This window comes from Staurois parvus, unplaced genomic scaffold, assembly GCF_062004578.1.
Source record: "Staurois parvus isolate SC_StPar_1 unplaced genomic scaffold, SC_StPar_1.0 ptg000089l, whole genome shotgun sequence".
NCBI classification, from domain to species: domain Eukaryota; kingdom Metazoa; phylum Chordata; class Amphibia; order Anura; family Ranidae; genus Staurois; species Staurois parvus.
In genome coordinates, this window is record NW_028317885.1 from 572,078 (window position 1) to 590,475 (window position 18,398).

Consider the following 18,398-nt stretch of genomic DNA (forward strand, 5'->3'; position numbering starts at 1 on the left):
ATTCCATTTTTGGCATTTTGCATTGAATGTGTCAGATTTGGCTTTTTGTTCCTCCACTTTTATGTCTCATACCAAAACAAACAAAAGAAATAAATATGAGAATGCCTAAACATTTATAATTGCAACAATTTTCTGGGGCGAAGTGGTGCATTGTCTGACAGAAATGTAGGGGTGCTAGTAATTTTTGCCATGACTGTATTTTATAAGTATTGTTTTATTTATTGTGAATCTACAAAAAAAGTTTACTTTTATACCTGTTTGAGTATTTCTGCCTATAAAAATCCCAAACATTTGGGGGATGGTTTCCATAGTTAACTGGAATATGGTATACCTCTGGATGAGCAGATTCTGGTGATAGGCACTGATCAACTCACTTGTATGCAGGTACAATGTAAATGTTTTCTTTATTAAAGTGGTTTTATCTGCACTCTCCAGTGTGCTCTGCTTCTGTCATGTATAATTGGCCCTTGGAGATATATATACAGAGCTTGATTGGATCCAATGTAGCCTGATACATTTGTAAGATTAGAGATACAGTATATATAAATATAGCCGGTAACTGACAGGCTCCAAACTGTCACAGAGACCTATCAATCCAGGAAAGTCGTTGCATTCCAAAATGTCTCACTCAATATGTTTAATTCATTTCAGGTTTAACAGTTGCACAACCGTTTCAAGTGTCCCCTCTCTTCACCAGGTGCAGGTAAGCTCAACCATTGTTCTGCAGTTGTTACCTGGAATAAATTCAACATATAGAGCAAGAGGTTTGACTTCCCTGAATTGATGTGTGTGTGTATTATACCACCACCACCCGCCTGAACCGTAGGATACAAGGCAGGATGGATTCATGCTTTCATGTTTTTTACGCCAAATTCTAACCCTACCATCTGAATATCACCGCAACCAGGCAAGTGAGTGCCAAACACCCATGCTCGCTCAAGCTCATGTGCGTGAGTGTGCTGACCATGCTAATGTGCTTACACATGTGCATGAGTTGGGGCACGTCCAGTTCTTGTTTTTGAGAGTTGTATTATACACATGCGCATATCTTCACACACGACCATGCATATGATTCCCCTGGCAGTGTTAGCTATCAGCCATCTTCGTTGGCTGGTGCAGGATGAAGTCATTTCTGCACATGCTCAGGAGGTCATCATCCCAGCACACAGTGACCATACGCATGTGCAGCTCAGTTTACATAGCCAGAGAAGACAGCGGGCAGGCGGGCAGCTATATTTTACTGCAGAAACACTGCATGTCTCTTTAGCAATAAAAAGCCTGCCTGCTCACTGATTATGGCAATGGAAGTTTAGTTCTGTTTTCAGAAAGTTGCATATAATCATTCTCTGGGCTGGGTGGTCATTACATTATATTGAAGGGGTCTCACATTAGCACCATCCGGAGCAGTAATTCTAAATAAAGGCTTGTTCATAACATGTCTGTTGAATTGCATTTTAGAACCAGACCTGTTTTAGAAAAAAAAAATCAGGCCTCCTCCTTCCCTTATAGCTATCCAGTCAATCTCTTTTTTGCAAGATGCTTAAAAAAAATCCGGTCTCCTCCCCTTATAGCCAGCTAATCACGGTCCTTTCTCTTTTTTGCAAGATGCTTAAAAAAAAGAAAATTGCAGCCTCCTCCTCCCTTTATAGCCAACCACTCATGCGCCTTTCTGTTTTTTTTTTTGCAAGATGCTTAAAAAAAAAAAAAAAATCCTGCCTCCTCCCCTTATAGCCGGCCAATCACACTCCTTTCTCTTCTTTGCAAGGCACTTAAAATGTATTGGCAAATGTTAGGGAAAGGTGAACTGACCCTCTAAAGTCTAAGTTCCTTTTCCACCATATTACACCTGTATTTCCAGGCACTGCGCTTAGCAAACCCAGCCCCAGCATAGCGGGTAGAAGGGAGGGAGCTCTCCCTTTCCTGTTAAAGCGGTTGCAAATTCTGTTTTTTTTTTTTTTTTTTTAAAGTAAAATAACAAACATGTCATTCTTTCCTTCTCTGTGTAATGGTATTGCACAGAGTGGACCCAAACGTCCTCTTCTGGTGTCCCCCACTGGCAATCTTGGTTCCTCCTCCACCAGATTTCCAGGCTCCGTGCCTGATCCCAGTTATCCTGGGACGAGCATGGCAGATGCCACCATGTAGATGTTAGGGAGATCTTTGAATGTCCATTTGCTGATCTCCCCTTCCCGTTAATGACTCAGAAGGGACATATAAGAGTTACTTCTGGGTGGTGGTGTCCCTTTTCCCAGCCAGTACGAGAACTGCACTCTATTAGTTTCATTGCAGAGCAGCTGAGACATTAAGAGTCAGTCACCAAAAATGCATCACATGAGGGACTTTATGTCCCCTTTGTGATGGGGAAAAAAAGACTTAGAAAAAATTGTGTAAAAAATTAAAGTTCTACCCAAGCACTTCTGCTGGATTTCTTCCACATGCCCCCAAGAATGCCTGTTAACCCCATGCACCCTCAATATTTTTTCCGGCCTTTTTGTCCCCATCTGAAACTCAGGACCAGAATGATTGATGCTGCTGGGTAGAGGGGATGTAGATCAGTGAATAGGTCTTGGCCTGGGGTCAGGCCCGAAGACCAGTAGCTGTAGCAGTAGAGAGGTTCCCACAGACCAGCAGGATAAGTACATTGGCAGGTCATCCTAATGGATGATGCAGGCTTACCCGAGGTGCAGGGTCTAAGTACCAACCGGTCTTCACCAGAGCTCCTGATGGTGGAGATAGTATTTAGGAAAACAGTCTCTTGACGTCTGTGATATCCTCAAATCAATGTGAATTTGTGCTCCTAAAATTAATTTACCTTCATAAAGTAATGTACAGCGCTGAGCGAACTATTGGCGCTTTATAAATACTGTATAATAATAATAATAATAATAATAATAATAATAAAGGCTTTCTTTATATCCATGTGTTCCTCAAAAAGAAAATTCTACATAGTGCATTACCCCACAAAACATTAGGGAATATAATAACCACCCGGTGCTAATAAAGTGTCAAACCACTCAGTGTCCACTTCTAAGCGGCTGTATTAAACACCCTTACCCTATGAAAACTTGTAAATGACTTTCAATCTCATAATAATACACAAAAACTGGTGCTCCAAGCCGTCCTTTTCTCCCATCGGTATTACCTCCGACAAAAAACATATAATAGTGCAATATCCTTTGGGATACCAAAAAGTGCTCCCCTTATTGTTCACAGCATTAGTGTAATGTGAATCCACTCCCCGTCACCTTACACACCATGCACCTTACCGGACTAAACACTTCCACAAGTATAAATGGCTCTCCTCATCTGATAATCCCTGCCCTGTTCAATCTCCATATGGCATCATGACATGGGTCAAAGAACAAGATCCTTAGAGTGTAGTAAGTCTTAGAAAAAGGGTCTAGGTTATTAAAGTTATGCTTACAATTAAAACAATAGTAAAACACATTATCCTCTATTGTGGGGAACATGAATCCTCAGAAAAAACGTCAATCAGTGAATAAACTTCAATCAAGATGGCCACTCCGCAACTTCCGGTCTACGTCTATGTCCGACGTCACGTCCTTGACACGTTTCGTCACTTCCGACTTCTTCACAAAGGGTGCGTACGTCAGATCGGCGGCCACTTATATACTCTCACTCCTCCCCTTAACACAGACCGATTGCGCCATCTTGAAATAGGGCATTAGCCCACTGATAAAATAAATGAAAACCATCAACTCAAATGGGCCAGTATATAAATGCAAGTATGTATAATGCTCTATATATATATCAGGGGGGCATAACTGGCATAACACTCTATACCCGCACATATATACTTACATACAATAACAATAGCAGCAATGCATAATAGTATACCCAACGCCATCTAGTGGTATCAATTGTATATGCACTATCCATCCACTATTCAAATAAATATTAGATAAATAATAATAAATACACAATTTTTAAAAAAATCCCCCGGCTATCTCATAAATAAATATGAATAAATTAATTGTTATTAATATACAATATCCATAACACTATATGCAAATGAATCCTATAAATAATCCCCATAGCATATTATACCTCGTAAATCTATTAGTGGACAAATAAATGGGAATATTTTACCCCTATATAAAACTATACAATTTTGGTTAAACATTAATGAGTTTAAAAATACAAATAAGGCACCTAGACACAGTTATGATAAAACCCAATTACCATGTATTAAAATACCAATAGTTAATCTAAAATACCTATAATCCAGCAGAAAGGCAACTACTCCTAATCCCCTAAATATCTATTCTAAAATAACTAAAATAGACTAGAAACTAATAGAACTCGTCATCCAAACGATATCTCTGTAATGAGCTAAAAGCCCATCTAGAATATAAATAGTAATTACCATTACACTCCACCAGTATGCTAATATCCCAGAGCTGGGTATAGGAGATGGGACGTGGACAACTATAAAATTTAGACTTAAATCCCTATTTAATATAATATATAATAAAACTATTTCTGTGTCTGAAATAAAACAATTAAGGTCCAGATCAACATTCAGACCTTTAGGTTTCAAAGTGTCCAGTTGGAAAATTCAAAACATTTCATTTTTAGAGATTTCTATAATTTTGTTACTTCCTCTCCAGTGTCCCTCCACTTTATCTATTCCACAAAATCGTTATTGTGTTGGATCACATTTGTGGACGTCTCTAAAATGCCTGGACAAATTATGGTCCTTCTTCCCCTTCTTCATATTAGACATGTTCTCTGAGTCTTTTATACAGTGGCCTAGTCGTTCTGCCTACATGTTGAAGTTTACATGAACTTTCCAATAAATAGGTCACATAAGGGGTAGTGCATGTTATGAACTAATCAATCTTAAATTCTTTCTTCATAACCTGTGACATAAAGCTCTCTATTTTCCTAGTTTTCATCCCTGTTGTTTTACAAATATGACACTTTTTACATGGGAAAAACCCTTTGAGATCAAACATCTTAATTGGATTTTTCCTTGGAGGGGAAATGATATTTTTAACCAGCTTGGTCTGTAGATTCGATGCCTTTCTATATATAAACCCAGGTTTATTTGGTAACTGTCACGTACCTGGTTGGGGAGCCTGACGTGGAGAGGAGGGCGTCCTCTTATTACTCCCGCTCGGAGCTCCTGATAGTGGGGACAGAGGGCACCGAGCCAGGAGTGGCACGAGTGCCTGGTGGGTCTTGAGATGACTGTAGGCAGGTGATGACTCAGAAGATCCGGGTGCAGGCCAGGTGCGGGTGCAGGAGTGTAAGTGCAGCAGCAGGTAGGTATGGCGGCAACCAGGATACAGGCCAGGTGCAGATGCAGGAACGTAGGTGCAGCAGCAGGTAGGTATGGCGGCGACCAGGATACAGGCCAGGTGCGGATGCAGGAACGTAGGTGCAGCAGCAGGTAGGTATGGCGGCGACCAGGATACAGGCCAGGTGCGGATGCAGGAACCTAGGTTCAGCAGCAGGTCTGGCGGTAACCAGGATACAGGCCAGGTGCGGATACAGGAAAATAGTTTCAGCAGCAGGTAGGTATGGCGGTAACCAGGATACAGGCCAGGTACGGATACAGGAACGTAGGTGCAGCAGCATCAGACAAGCCAAATCAGGATCAATCGGGTAGATCAGGTACAAGGGAGCAGGCAAGAGGATAGTCATGGATAAGCCGGGTCGGTGCAGGCGGAGTTCTTTCTTAGTCAGGGTCAGATCAGATACAGGCAACAGAACCAGGTTATGGAGTACAGGACGTTGTAGACCAGAAGGCATAGGCTAAAGTGTGTTTGGGATTTAAATAGCCTGCTTTGCGATGACGTGCACGCCGGTGTGCATGCGCATAACCACACACTCCCGCGCATGCGTATCGCCACGGCTGACAGGGATCCGGCTCCAGCGAATAGATGTGCGTCGGCGAGGGTACGATCCCTGACAGTAACAATGGGCCCAAAATGTTATCCCTTTTTAATATAGGCCAATACTTACACATAATCTCCTCCATCTCCATATTGGCAACTGAAGTTGTAAATAAAAGCAAATTCCAGCTTAATATCTTCTTTTTTAGGTCTCCTTTCTTTTAGTGTTTTTATCTTCCTGTCCCTCATGTATTCTTTACTGATTTCAAATCTCAGTTTTTCCAATCTACCTGGATCATACCCTTTTTGAACAAACGTTTGTTTAATCAGTTCAGTTTGATTAATCTAATCCGTAAGCCTCGAACAATTTCTTCTTATGCGACTAAACTGCCCCTTCGGTATCCCCTGAATCCATTGTGGATGGTGACAATTGGAGGTAGGAATGTATTCATTCTTATCTGTCTCCTTAACTTCTTGCCGACCAGCCACTGTAGAAATACGGTGGCAGGGCGGCACGGCTGCGCAAAACTGCGTTTTAAAACGTGGTTTTGCAAAACAGTTAGGGGGTGCGTGCGAGGCGCGCCACCGACATACCTGCACCGCCGATTGCAGCCGTGGGTGTCAGTACCTGCCTGTCCCGGCGATTAGCGGCAATCACTGACAGAGAGCACGGCTGTAGTGTTTACACTGAACCTCTGCTTTCTGTCAGTTCCCTGTCAGCTCCTGACATGCTGATCCGGAGAGAAGAGTTTATCTCTCCGTATCAGCGTGTTCCCGTGCAGTACACACCTCCGCCCCCTAGTAAAACACTCCCCTCACACAGTTAACCCTTTCATTGAATAAAAAAGTTAACTCCTTCCTCCCCAGTGCCATTAGTACAGTGTCAGTGTTTTTTTTTTTTTGCGCTCACTGTATTGGTGTCACTGGGGATGTCAATGACTCCAAGTCAGTTCCCCCCCCCGTGTCAAAATGTCCGCCGCAGTCCCGCCATAAGTCGCTGATCACTGTCATAAATCACTGATCACCGCCATAAGTCATAGATCTCTGCCATTATTAGTATAATAAAAAAAAAAATCCCAGTATCTTTCACGCCATTTGTATACGCCATAACGCAAAAAGTCCAAAATATTGTTTTTTTTTCTCAAAATTGTCAGAATTTTTTTTTTTATAGCGCAAAAAAAAAAAAAAAAGGCGATCAAATACCACCTGTCAGGAATGGACTGGCCAGCAATAGTGGGACTCACCTGCCTTATGAGCTGCAGTACCAGTGCTGGCCAGCGGGTGCTCCCAGCAATCAGAGACTCAACCTTGCAGCCAGTCAAACACCTGGAACTAATTATACTGGTGTATTTAAGGGACATTCAGACCTGCAGACTCTGCCTTGGTGTTGTGTTTTCCTGGGCCCTGTATCTTGTAAACCTGCGTTCCTGTTCCTGTCTTGTTGCTGACCCTGCTTGATTCTGACCTCTGCTGACTTCTCCTGTTCTGATCCCTGGCTTGTGACCCTGACCATCCCTCTGTACCACGCTGCCCGCTACCTGCTGAACCTGGCCTGTGACCCCGACCATTCTCCGCTTGCTCCCCCTGTACCTACCTGCCCGATTGATATTGACCCGGCCTGCCTGACGACGCTTGCATTGTATGTACTGTCATCTGTGGGTGGTTGGTTTGGTTTGTTTGCACTGTGTTATGTTTTAGTATTGCACTGCGTTTATGTTTGTATTGTTAGTGTTAATAAATTACATTGTTTATAACATATCTGAAGTCTGCGTTTCCCTGCGTCAGTCACACACCTCTGGTCATACCCTGGGAGCCCTGACACCACCGAAAGAAAGCTCAATTTGTGGGAGAAAAAGCATGTAAATTTAATTTATGTACTGTATTGCATGACCGCGCAATTGTCCATTAAACTAGTGCAGCGCTGTATAGCAAAAAAATGGCGTAAATTGCAGTATATATATCATAGTTTTTAGACTCTATACCTTTCACACAAAGCAATCAATATACACTTATTGGGATTTTTTTTACCAAAAACATGTAGCAGAATATATTTTGGCCTAAATTTATAACTAACTTTGAGTTTACTATATATTTGTTATAGCTGAAAGTAAAAAATATCGTTTTTCAAAATTTTTGGTCTTTTTTTGTTTATAGCGTGAAAAATAAAAAGCGCACAGGTGATCAAATACCACCGAAATTTTGTTTGGGTTCAGCATTGCATGACCGCGCAATTATAAGTTGAATTAGTGTAGCGCCGAGTAGCAAAAAGAGGCCTGGTCGGGAAGGGGGGTAAATCCTCAGGAGGGCAAGTGGTTAAAGTATGTATATAATCTCTCATTATCTTTAAAAATACATAAATCTAAAAATTTACTGATTCAGCATTTATAGTCTGGGAAAAACCGAATCCGTGTGGATTATTTTCTGTGTTTTAAAAAAAACCTGTAGTGACTCCATATCACCAGGATATCATCTGTAAATCTCTTCCATGTTCTTAACCCTTTCCATACCTTCCCAAAACTTTCTTCATGTTCCCATCTCGCCATGAACATATTTGCTAGGCTAGGTGCAAATTTTGCGCCCATTGCCACGCTTTTTTTCTGGACAAAAATCTCCTTTATATCAGAAATAATTGTTAAGCATGCCGATCTCTAGTAATGAATGATGAATTTCCTCTGCCTCCTATGGATCTCAGTGTATTCTTTAGAGCCCATTTAACTGCTCCAATACCCTCTTCATGTCTGATGCTAGTATATAATGAATTTACATCAATAGTAACTAGTATGGTATTCTGTGTGACCTCTATATTCTCAATCAATTCAGTGATATCCTGTCCATCCTTCAAATAGGCAGGCATTTGTTTTACAATAGGCTGCAAAAATAAATCTATTTTAATTTTTATCTAAATTTAAACTCTTATGGATTTTTGGCAGATAATAGAACACTGGGATTTTACATTTGGAAGGAATAAGATATTTTGCTTCCTTCTCATCTAGGATTCCCACATCTTTTGCTTTCATAACTAAATTCTGAAGTTGTTTTTTAAATTTGCCAGTAGGGTTTCCCTTAATCTTAATATAGGTGTGATTGTGGAGATAGTATTTGCTGCATGCTAGTGCAAGCTCGTGCTCCTCAGAATCACCCCACCAGGAGGTGATTAAGCCGGAGTCTGGTAGCAGATGTAGCAGGTAGGGATCAAGCAGAAAGCTAGTCAGTAAGCAAGCCAATGGTCAGTAAGAAGTGGTTTACGGTTGGGATTAAGTGGAAGCGAAGTGGAGCATTAAGCCAAAGGTTGATAATGAATGGTTTCAGTTTGGGATCAAACAGAAGCAGGGGCGGACTGACAACTCATGGGGCCCCCGGGCAATAGGGGATCATGGGGCCCTGTGTACTCGCCCACACTCAAACCACACCCAAAAAAGCCTATGAAAGGTACCAGTGGCATCTCATGGGGCCCCCTTCTGACACTGGGCCCTCCGGCACTGCCCGAGTTCCCAAATGGTCAGTCCGCCCCTGAACAGAAGTGAAGTTGATATACAGTACAAGCCAAGGTCTGTAACGAGCGCTAGTGAAGCTACAGAAGACAACAGTAGTGAAAGGAGCAACATACGGGCTGGAGAAGAACACAATAATCTGGCTAATAGAAAGTGTAGGGACATGGCTTAAATCAGGAAGTCCGTGGGTAGAGAAAGGAGTTCAAGGTTCCCCAGAAACAAGCTGCAAGGCAAGGTTGTCTATAGGATAGCACAACGAGAAGAGCCACAGCCGGGCATCACAGAAGTCACAGTCTCAGACCCAAGTCCTTACAGAATGCTTGCTGATCTCCCATTCCTGTTAATGACACGGAAGCGACATATAAAATGTCACTTTCCCCAGCCAGTATGGCTGGTGAAGAAACTAGTGGAGTGCAGTCTGCACTCTATTAGTTTCATTGAAGCGCAGGTGAGATATCAGGGATTTTTTAGACCCTAATGTCTCATTAAAGAGAACCTGTCACCAAAAATGCATCACATAGGGATCTTTTGTCCCTATGTGATAGAAAAATAAAAAGTTTAGAAAGTTTAGTAAAAAATGTGTAAAAAAAAAAAAAAAACTAGTTACACTCAAGCACTTCTGCCAGATCGATTCCACATATCTCGGAAAATGCCGGTCCCACCTCACATGTTATTTTCAAAAACAGAAATGAGAGGGGAAAAGGAGATGTTTTGGAGCTCACAGAGGATGTTAGATGGAGGCAGAAAAATAGATTATACAGACATTAAGTGATAGATGTGTACGGATTGTTTTGAAAAATAAAGATATCATTTAGTGTCACAAAACAGAATCCTGCCTCCTCATCCTCCCCTTATAGCCAGCCAATCATGCTACTTTCTCTTTTTTGCAAGATGCTTAAAAAAAAAAAAAAAATCCGGCCTCCTCCTCCACTTACAGCCGGCCAATCACCATCTTTTTTTTTTTTTTTTTTTTTTGTAAAATAGAAAAAGAGTAAAAAAAATTTTTTTCTGAAAGGTGAACATGTGCATTGACAGATTTGGTGGAAAGGTGAACTATTCCTAAAAGGTGGCCCTAAACCTTCTCTTCTGATATCCACCCACCAGCAATCTTAGCTCCTCCTTTCACTGGATTTTCAGATTCTACACCCATGGGCGAACCCAGAACCAGCATGCTGTGTGCCGCTGGGTAGATGGGAGGAAGATCAGTAAATGGATCTTCCCTTTCTGTTAATGAGCCAGAAGTGGCATGTAAAATGTAATTTCCTGGTCCTTGTGTTCCTGGCCGGGGAAGAAACTAGTAAAGTGAGATATTCAGGGCTTTTTTTTGCATCTGGAACATGGCGGAATGGCATTCCGCTACTTCCAACACTAGCCCTGTGCTCACCACTATCTACTGCCCGGCTCCCCTGTGACAGCACAGCTGAGCTAACCCAGCGGGCGGCTCTCTACAGCTCTCCCTGCCCTTGCACACAGTGCAGAAAGAATGCACAGCACTCACATCATTCATTCCAGTCACTTAAGCACTTGCAGCTTCAGCTCTAACTAGCCTCTTTATCTCTGCACCTCTGAATGGGGAGTGTGCAGTGTCCACACACGAGGCGCTGGCACTTTCTGCCCTCCCTCCCGCTCATCAGCTAGTAAGCCATCCCGCCCTACCACCCTCCAGCTTATCAGCTACTAAGCCTGGCAATTCTATTCTGGCTCTCTGATCTTTTTAATGTGTGGGCAGATAAGGTGAGGGGTGCAGAAGTAAGAATTGATGAGAAAAGAGTGGAGGGCAGAGATGAGCACTGGTGAAAGTTTAACGTTAATATTTATTTTAGCATAAAAGTAAATTCTTCTGTTGCTGGTGGGTTCAGAAATGAGCTTTGGAGAGGAGTACAGGGTGTGAACTTTGGGCAAGGTGCTGGGGTGAGCTGCGAGTAGGGTACAGGAGTGATCTACGGGCAGGGTACAGGAGTGAGCTGCGGGCAGGGTACAAAGGTGAGTGGTTGCCAGGGGTAAAGATGTGAGCTGCGAGCAGGGTAGAGGGGTGAGTGATGGAAAGGGGTACAGAGGTGAACTGTGGGCAGGGTACACGGGTGAGCTGTGGCAGGGGTACAGAGGTGAGCTGCAGCCAGGGTATTGGGGTGAGCTGCGGGAAGGGTATTGGGGTGGGAGGTGGACAGGGGTCCTGGGGTGAGCTGCGGGCAGGGTCCTGGGGTGAGCTGCGGGCAGGGTACAGGGGTGAGCGGTGGACAGGGGTAAAGATGTGAGCTGCGAGCAGGGTACTGGGGTGAGAGGTGGACAGGGGTACAAGGGTGAGCTGCGGGCATTGTACATGGGTGAGCCATAGACAGGGGTACAGAGTTGAGCTGTGGGTAGGGTACAGAAGTAAGCTTTGGAGAAGGGTACAGAAGTGAGCTGTGGGCTGGGGTACAGGAGTGAGCTTTGGACAGAGATATAGAGGTGAGCTTTGGAGAGGGATACAGGGGTGAGCTTTGGACAGAGATATAGAGGTGAGCTTTGGAGAGGGATACAGGGGTGAGCTGTGGACAGGCGTGAGCTTTGAACAGTGGTACAGAGGAGAGCTTTGGACATGGGGGAGAGGTGAGCAGTGGATAGGAGGTGCATAGGTGAGTGATGGGTGTTGGTTTTTTAGGGAATAAAAGTTGTAAAGTTTTCACTGGGGAAGATTTTTATGTGGTAGGCAGGGACAGCATACATACAGTATAGCATACAGAGATCATTGGTGCAACAATGTCTCTTTAACGCCCGCTGTAAAATTAGGCCGCACCTGCTCGATGATGCAGACCGCATCACTACTTCTCTTTCACCTCCCCACTCCGGATTTGAGTTCCTGCACCTATTCTCTGAGAAATAAAAGCCCTGGAGATATAAGATTTACATTTGCACAGGGCTCAACAAATCCCAGGCCCAGGATTCGAAGTAGCTTCCTGGAACCTGGGTTCACACACTGCTTTGCATTGACTTCAATGGGAAATCCCGTCTCGTAGACTTCAGAGGGAAATCACACACCGTAGACTTCGATGGGAAATTGCACCTCATAGACTTCAGTGGTAAATCAATGACCCGTGCACTTCAATGGGAGATCACACCCCGTGCAGTTTAACGGGAAATCGTGTCCCGTGCACTTTAATGGGAAATCGCATCCCATGGACTTTAATGGACAAAAGCCTCCCGTGGACTTCAATGGAAAAACGTCTCCTGTGGACATCAATGGGAAAACTTCTGTCAATAGCAATCATGTGTGAACACTTATCTCCATATGCCAGTCTGCTCTATCACTTGCGAGTCTGGAACGCACAGCTACAAACGTGCACAGGACCCTTTTCATAATGGCACCCAAAACACAGTGCGTGTGGATCACATCTGTGTGGACCACCTCAATAGGAACACAAAATATCTAGCCTTTCATGCGAATCTGTGAGTTTCAAAATGAATCTAGAATTGCATATGTGAATTAAGGTGGCTCCATTCACATCTGGGTGTTTGGGATTGCAGTAGAATCACTGTGATCGCAAAACGTAGGTTCAGGTTCCATTTTCAATGGTTCCTAAAAACATGGTGCTGTTTTGCAATGATTGCCGGATGGCAAATCCCATTGCGTGAAGTCCCAGATGCTGGCAACCCACACTAAGCTAAAAAAAATGTCTCATAAGTTTTTTTAGCTGGCTCCTAGATTCAAAGCAAGAAAGTTTATAATATTAATAATAGAAACCATAACAGTATAATTTTTTTGTTTTTTAATTTTTGGGGTTTTTTTTTCAAATTATTAACTACAACAGAAAGAAAATAGCTGTACCCAAACGAAATTTTCCTTCCTTTTTTTCACACAAATAGAGCTTTCTTTCAGTGGTATTTGATCACCTGTGCGCTTTTTATTTTTTTGTGCTATTTTTCTGCTACATGTTTTTGGTAAAAACAAATCCCAGTAAGTGAATATTGATTGCTCTGTGTGAAAGTTATAGGATCTTCAAACTATGGTATAGAGAATGGAATTCGCACAGCTTTTACTTTCTGACTGCCCATCACATTTCTTGAGTTGCTAAAATACCAGTCACTAGTCACTTAAATGATATATTGCTCACACAAGCCATGGGTACATGTGGAATTACACCCCAAAATACATTCTGCTACTTCTTCCGAGTGTGGGGGTACCACATGTGAGAGACTTTTTGGGAGCCTAGCCACATACAGGAGCCTGAAATCCAATGACCACTTTGAAAGCTTGACGGTGCGTAACTTCCTCATTTCACTTCTTCACTACCTATCACAGTTTCAGAGGTCCTGAAATGCCAGGATAGCACCAACCCCCCCCCAATAAACCCTTTTTGGAAAGTAGACACCCCAAGGAATTTAAAAAGAGGCATGGTGAGTATTTTGCCGATCTAATTTTTTCTCACAAGGTTTTGAAATATAAAAAAAACAAAAGAAATGTTTTTGCTTTCTTTTTTCATTTTCCAAAAACTTGTGGCAACAAATGAGATCTGCAAAATACTAACCATGCTTCTTATCAAATTTCTTAGGATGTCTACTTTCCAAAAAGGGATCATTGGGGGGGGGGATTGGTGCTATCCTGGCATTTCAGGGCCTCCTAAATTGTGATAGGTAGTCAGGAAGTGTAATGAGTAAATAAAGCCCTTTAAACGCCTGAAGGAGCATGTTGAATTTTGGGGTCCTGTACTTGGCTGGACTGCTAAAGTCTCTCACATGTGGTACTCCCATACTCAAGAGATGTAGCAGAATGTATTTTGTATATGTAATTCCACATATACCCATGGCTTGTGTGAGCAATATATCATTTAAGTGACAACTTTGTGTAAAAAAAAAAAAATGTTTTTGTCTTTTTCCAAAAATTTGTGGAGAAAAAAAAAATCTTTAATGGAGTTTAAAGTTTTTTTTTATTTTTTACATTATTTTTACACTGTCCCTTTCATTTTTTTTAATCACTTTTACTGCTATCTCAGGGAATGCAAATATCCCCTATAACTGCGATGGACATTGTCATACATTCATTTTTGAGAAATCTGGGGTCTCTCAGACTCTAGATATCTCTTCTGCTCTTACATTATCTAATCTCACCAAGATCGGTGTGATCAGATGCTTTCCCAATTTACAAATGGCGCTGTTTATATCCTGCAAAACTGAAGTGATGAAATGCTGGTAAGCTTCCGATTTCTTAGACTATGGAGATGATTGGCACCATTCCGGTCTCCAGTCAAATCTATGGTTAGCTGGCAGAAACACCGGCTGCATTCTCAGGTTCCCCCGATGGAATGACGGGAAAGCCTGAGAAACCGTGGGGGGGGGGAGGCATCTTCTCTTCTAAAAGCAATCCTTCAGCTAATTAGCCACTAGGATTGCTTTTACATGAAAACCGATCGCCAGCTGAAAACAATTATACCAGGATCCTGATATAACCACTTAAAGTCCGGTGATGTACCAGTACGTCGTTGGGTATATATGCCATGTTCTTTTTTTCTTCTATGCAGCCTGTGTACTGAATTAAAAAAGAAGAAATCTCTGCCAGAAAAAGTGTGTGGTATGCCCACCATTAGAATACCTCCCTACATCCACCCACTTCTAATGGTGGGCACATATCAAACGTTCTTCTTTTTTTGTTCAGCCCATGGGCTGAATGAAAAAAAAAAACTAACAGATTCCTCTATTCACATCGGTCGATGTGGATGAAGGAATCTCTGCCAACAATTTTTTTTTAAAATATATACCGAAGCATAGGGGCCATCCACCCACTGGCCACCCCAGGCCCCCATGCTTCGGCATATATGCTCTTTTTTAACTGCGGATGAAAAATCTCATCCAACAGTGCTGCCCACACTGACGTATGTATATTCTCAGAGCAAGTTCCTGTTGCTGTCAGAATAAACAGGTCAGTGCTGCAGCTAAATGGCATTCCTGCAAAGAAAACGGCATTGGTTAACAATAAAACAGTAACTCAATAAAACAATTTTTAAATGAAATATGTCCCCAAAAATGTTATTATATATGTATATATATATATATATATATATATATATATATTTATTTTTTTTTTTTTTTTTTTAAAGCATAAACTATTAAAACTACTTCAAGCCAACACACATCTTAAAATATATCATCCTAATAATATTAATATACGATAACAATTTTTTTTGTATTTTTTGTAAATCATTAACTATGAGCAGAAAATATTTTAAAATTTGTAATATTAATAATAATAATAATAATAATAATAATAACAATATTAAATATAATAACAATAAAAGTAATTTTAAGCATAAACTAGTAGACTACTACAATAAAGAACATATTTTAAAATATATAATACTAATTATAATATTCAATAACTATATATATATATATATATATATATATATATTTTTTTTTTTTGTTTTTGTTTTTAAAGCATAAACTATTATAACAACTTCAAGCCAGAACACATCTTAAAATATATCATCATAATAATATTAATATACAATAACAATATTTTTTGGGATTTTTTTTTTAAATCATTAACTACCATAAGCAGAAAATATCTTAAAATATATAATAATAATAACAATAAAAATATAATAATAAAAGTAATTTTTAAGCATAAACTATTAGACTACTACAATAAAGAACATATTTTAAAATATATAATACTAATAATAATATTCAATAACTATATATTTTTTTGTTTTTTTTTTTTGTTTTTGTTTTTTTTGTTTTTTTTGTTTTTTTGTCAAAGCATTAAATACTATAACTTCTACAAGACAGAAAAACTCTTAAAATATATAATACAATAAATACATCTCAGCTGATAATATTATAAATAATAGTGTACAATGCCATTCTCATAATCGATCACGTAGTCGATTCCAATGTCATCTAGTTGCTCTCTCAGATTGTTGAAATCCTGGTCCTCTGGTGGGTTAGGAACGTCCTCCCGGCAGATGGGACAGGTAGCACTCTCTTGAACCCATTGTTGGATGCAGCAGGCGTGGAATTGGTGAGCGCAGGGTAGGGTATTATTTTCGTCTCCATCTTCACAATCTGCCAAACAAATGGTACAGATTACCTGCTCCTCGCCGCGTGGCTCCATGGCCGGTGCTCCCTGTGGCTCCATGGCCGGTGCTCCCTGTGGCTCCATGGCCGGTGCTCCCTGTGGCTCTGGGTGGTGCTCAGCAGCCCTGTTGTCTCCCTTCCCAGTCGGCTCCATACAGAGAAAACGGCGGCCATCTTTAGCTATGTAAAGTCTATGGGAGGCGGAGGAGAGGAGCTGCTGAGAGGGGAACAGGAAAGGAACGGCCGGGGCGGGGATGATGGCCTCCGGGGGGGGGGGAGCTGAGCTGAGCAGGTGAGGAGGACAGAGGGCAGGAGAGCCGGTGAGGTGGATGGAGGAGGTCGGGGGGCGCATAGAGGAGGTGGGGGGGCTTTGTGGAGAAGGTTGGGGGGATTGTCTGTATAGAAAGGCTGATAGGAGGTCATGTCTGGAGATGGGGGGGGGGGGTTAATAGGGACAGACATAGCTAGGGCTCCCCCACCTGCCCCCCCAGTGTCCCCCCCCCCCACCAGCACCCCCCCCAACGTCCCCCTCACATCTGCCCCCTCAGCGTTCACCTGCCCCCTCAGGGCCCCCCCCACCTGCCCCCTCAGCATTATCTTTACCCCCACCCCCTTAGCGTTATTCCCCCCTGCTCTTTCAGCATCATTCCCCCCCCCCTGCCCCTTCAACGTCTCTCTCCCCCCCCCCCACACTTTTAGCGTCATAACCCCCCCCCCCCGCCCCTTCAGCGTCATAACCCCCCCCGCCCCTTCAGCGTCATAACCCCCCCCGCCCCTTCAGCGTCATAACCCCCCCCGCCCCTTCAGTGTCATAACCCCTCCGCCCCTTCAGCGTCATAACCCCCCGCCGCCCCTTCAGCGTCATAACCCCCCCGCCCCTTCAGCGTCATTCCCCCTCCCCCCTGCCCCCTCAGCGTTATTCCCCCCCCCCGCCCCCTCAGCGTTATTCCCCCCCCCCGCCCCCTCAGCGTTATTCCCCCCCCCCGCCCCCTCAGCGTTATTCCCCCCCCCCTGCCCCCTCAGCGTTATTCCCCCCCCCCGCCCCCTCAGCGTTATTCCCCCCCCCGCCCCCTCAGCGTTATTCCCCCCCCCCCGCCCCCTCAGCGTTATTCCCCCCCCCCGCCCCCTCAGCGTTATTCCCCCCCACCCGCCTACTGACTGGTCAGTAAACTACTGACAGGAAGGCTCGATGAACTACCACAGCCCTGCGTTGCGCCGCGGTCATTCATTGAAAACTCCAAGCTGACCTCCTCAAAGGCTGCAGGAACTTGTAGTTGTCCCATTCACAGAACACTGTGATTGAGTGACGCGGGCGGAACCCCTGCACGGCCACGTCTTTTTTTTCTTAAATTGTGTCAGCAGGGAGGAGAAAATCCCCCACTTGCTGTCCCAACGGAGATCAGGGGGATTGGGGGGGTCGGTCCATTCAATACATGCTACACCCTGATTATGGGTGTAACATGTTATGATAGGTGAACTTATCCTTTAACCCCTTCCCTAACGGGGACTTATACCCCTTCCTGCCCAGGACAGTTTTCAGCGCTGGCGCAGTTTTAATGACAATTGCGCGGTCATGCAACACTGTACACTGTACTCATATGACATTTTTATCATTTTTTTCACACAGATTTTCTTTTGGTGGTATTTAATCCCCTTTGGGTGTTTTATTTTTTGCGCTATAACCAAAAAAATAGCAAACAATCTAAATAAAAAAGTGTTTCTTTGTTTCTATTATAAAATTTTGCAAACAGGTAATTGTTCTCCTTCACTGATGTGCTTTGATGAGGCGTCACTGATGAGTCGGCACTGATGATGCTACACTAATGGGCAGCACTGATGGGCACTGACTGGCGCCACTGCTGGGCAGCACAGATGGGAAGCACTGCTGGGCACGTGAGTGGCACTGCTGAGCACATGTGGGTGGCACTGATCATCAGTGCCAATCTGTTTTCAGACAATTGCCGGTTATCGGCAGGACTTTCCTCACACTGTGACA

At 43.0% G+C, this 18,398-nt stretch overlaps 1 protein-coding gene across 8 annotated transcripts in view; it reads left to right on the forward strand.

Moving 5' to 3' along the window:
* The window catches only part of LOC149468331 (uncharacterized), a 654,932-nt gene that overhangs the window by 218,538 nt on the left and 417,996 nt on the right, over positions 1–18,398 (forward strand). The window contains exon 3 of one of the 8 annotated variants that reach the window (XM_089670300.1): positions 652–703. The exons of 5 other annotated variants lie outside the window; for them this stretch is intronic. The gene's annotated coding sequence lies outside the window, so the exon portion shown is untranslated. Of the gene's footprint in view, positions 1–651; positions 704–3,468; positions 3,602–16,672; positions 16,695–18,398 lie in introns of those variants that run through there. 2 more of the 8 variants (XM_089670305.1, XM_089670304.1) reach the window with 2 other exon arrangements.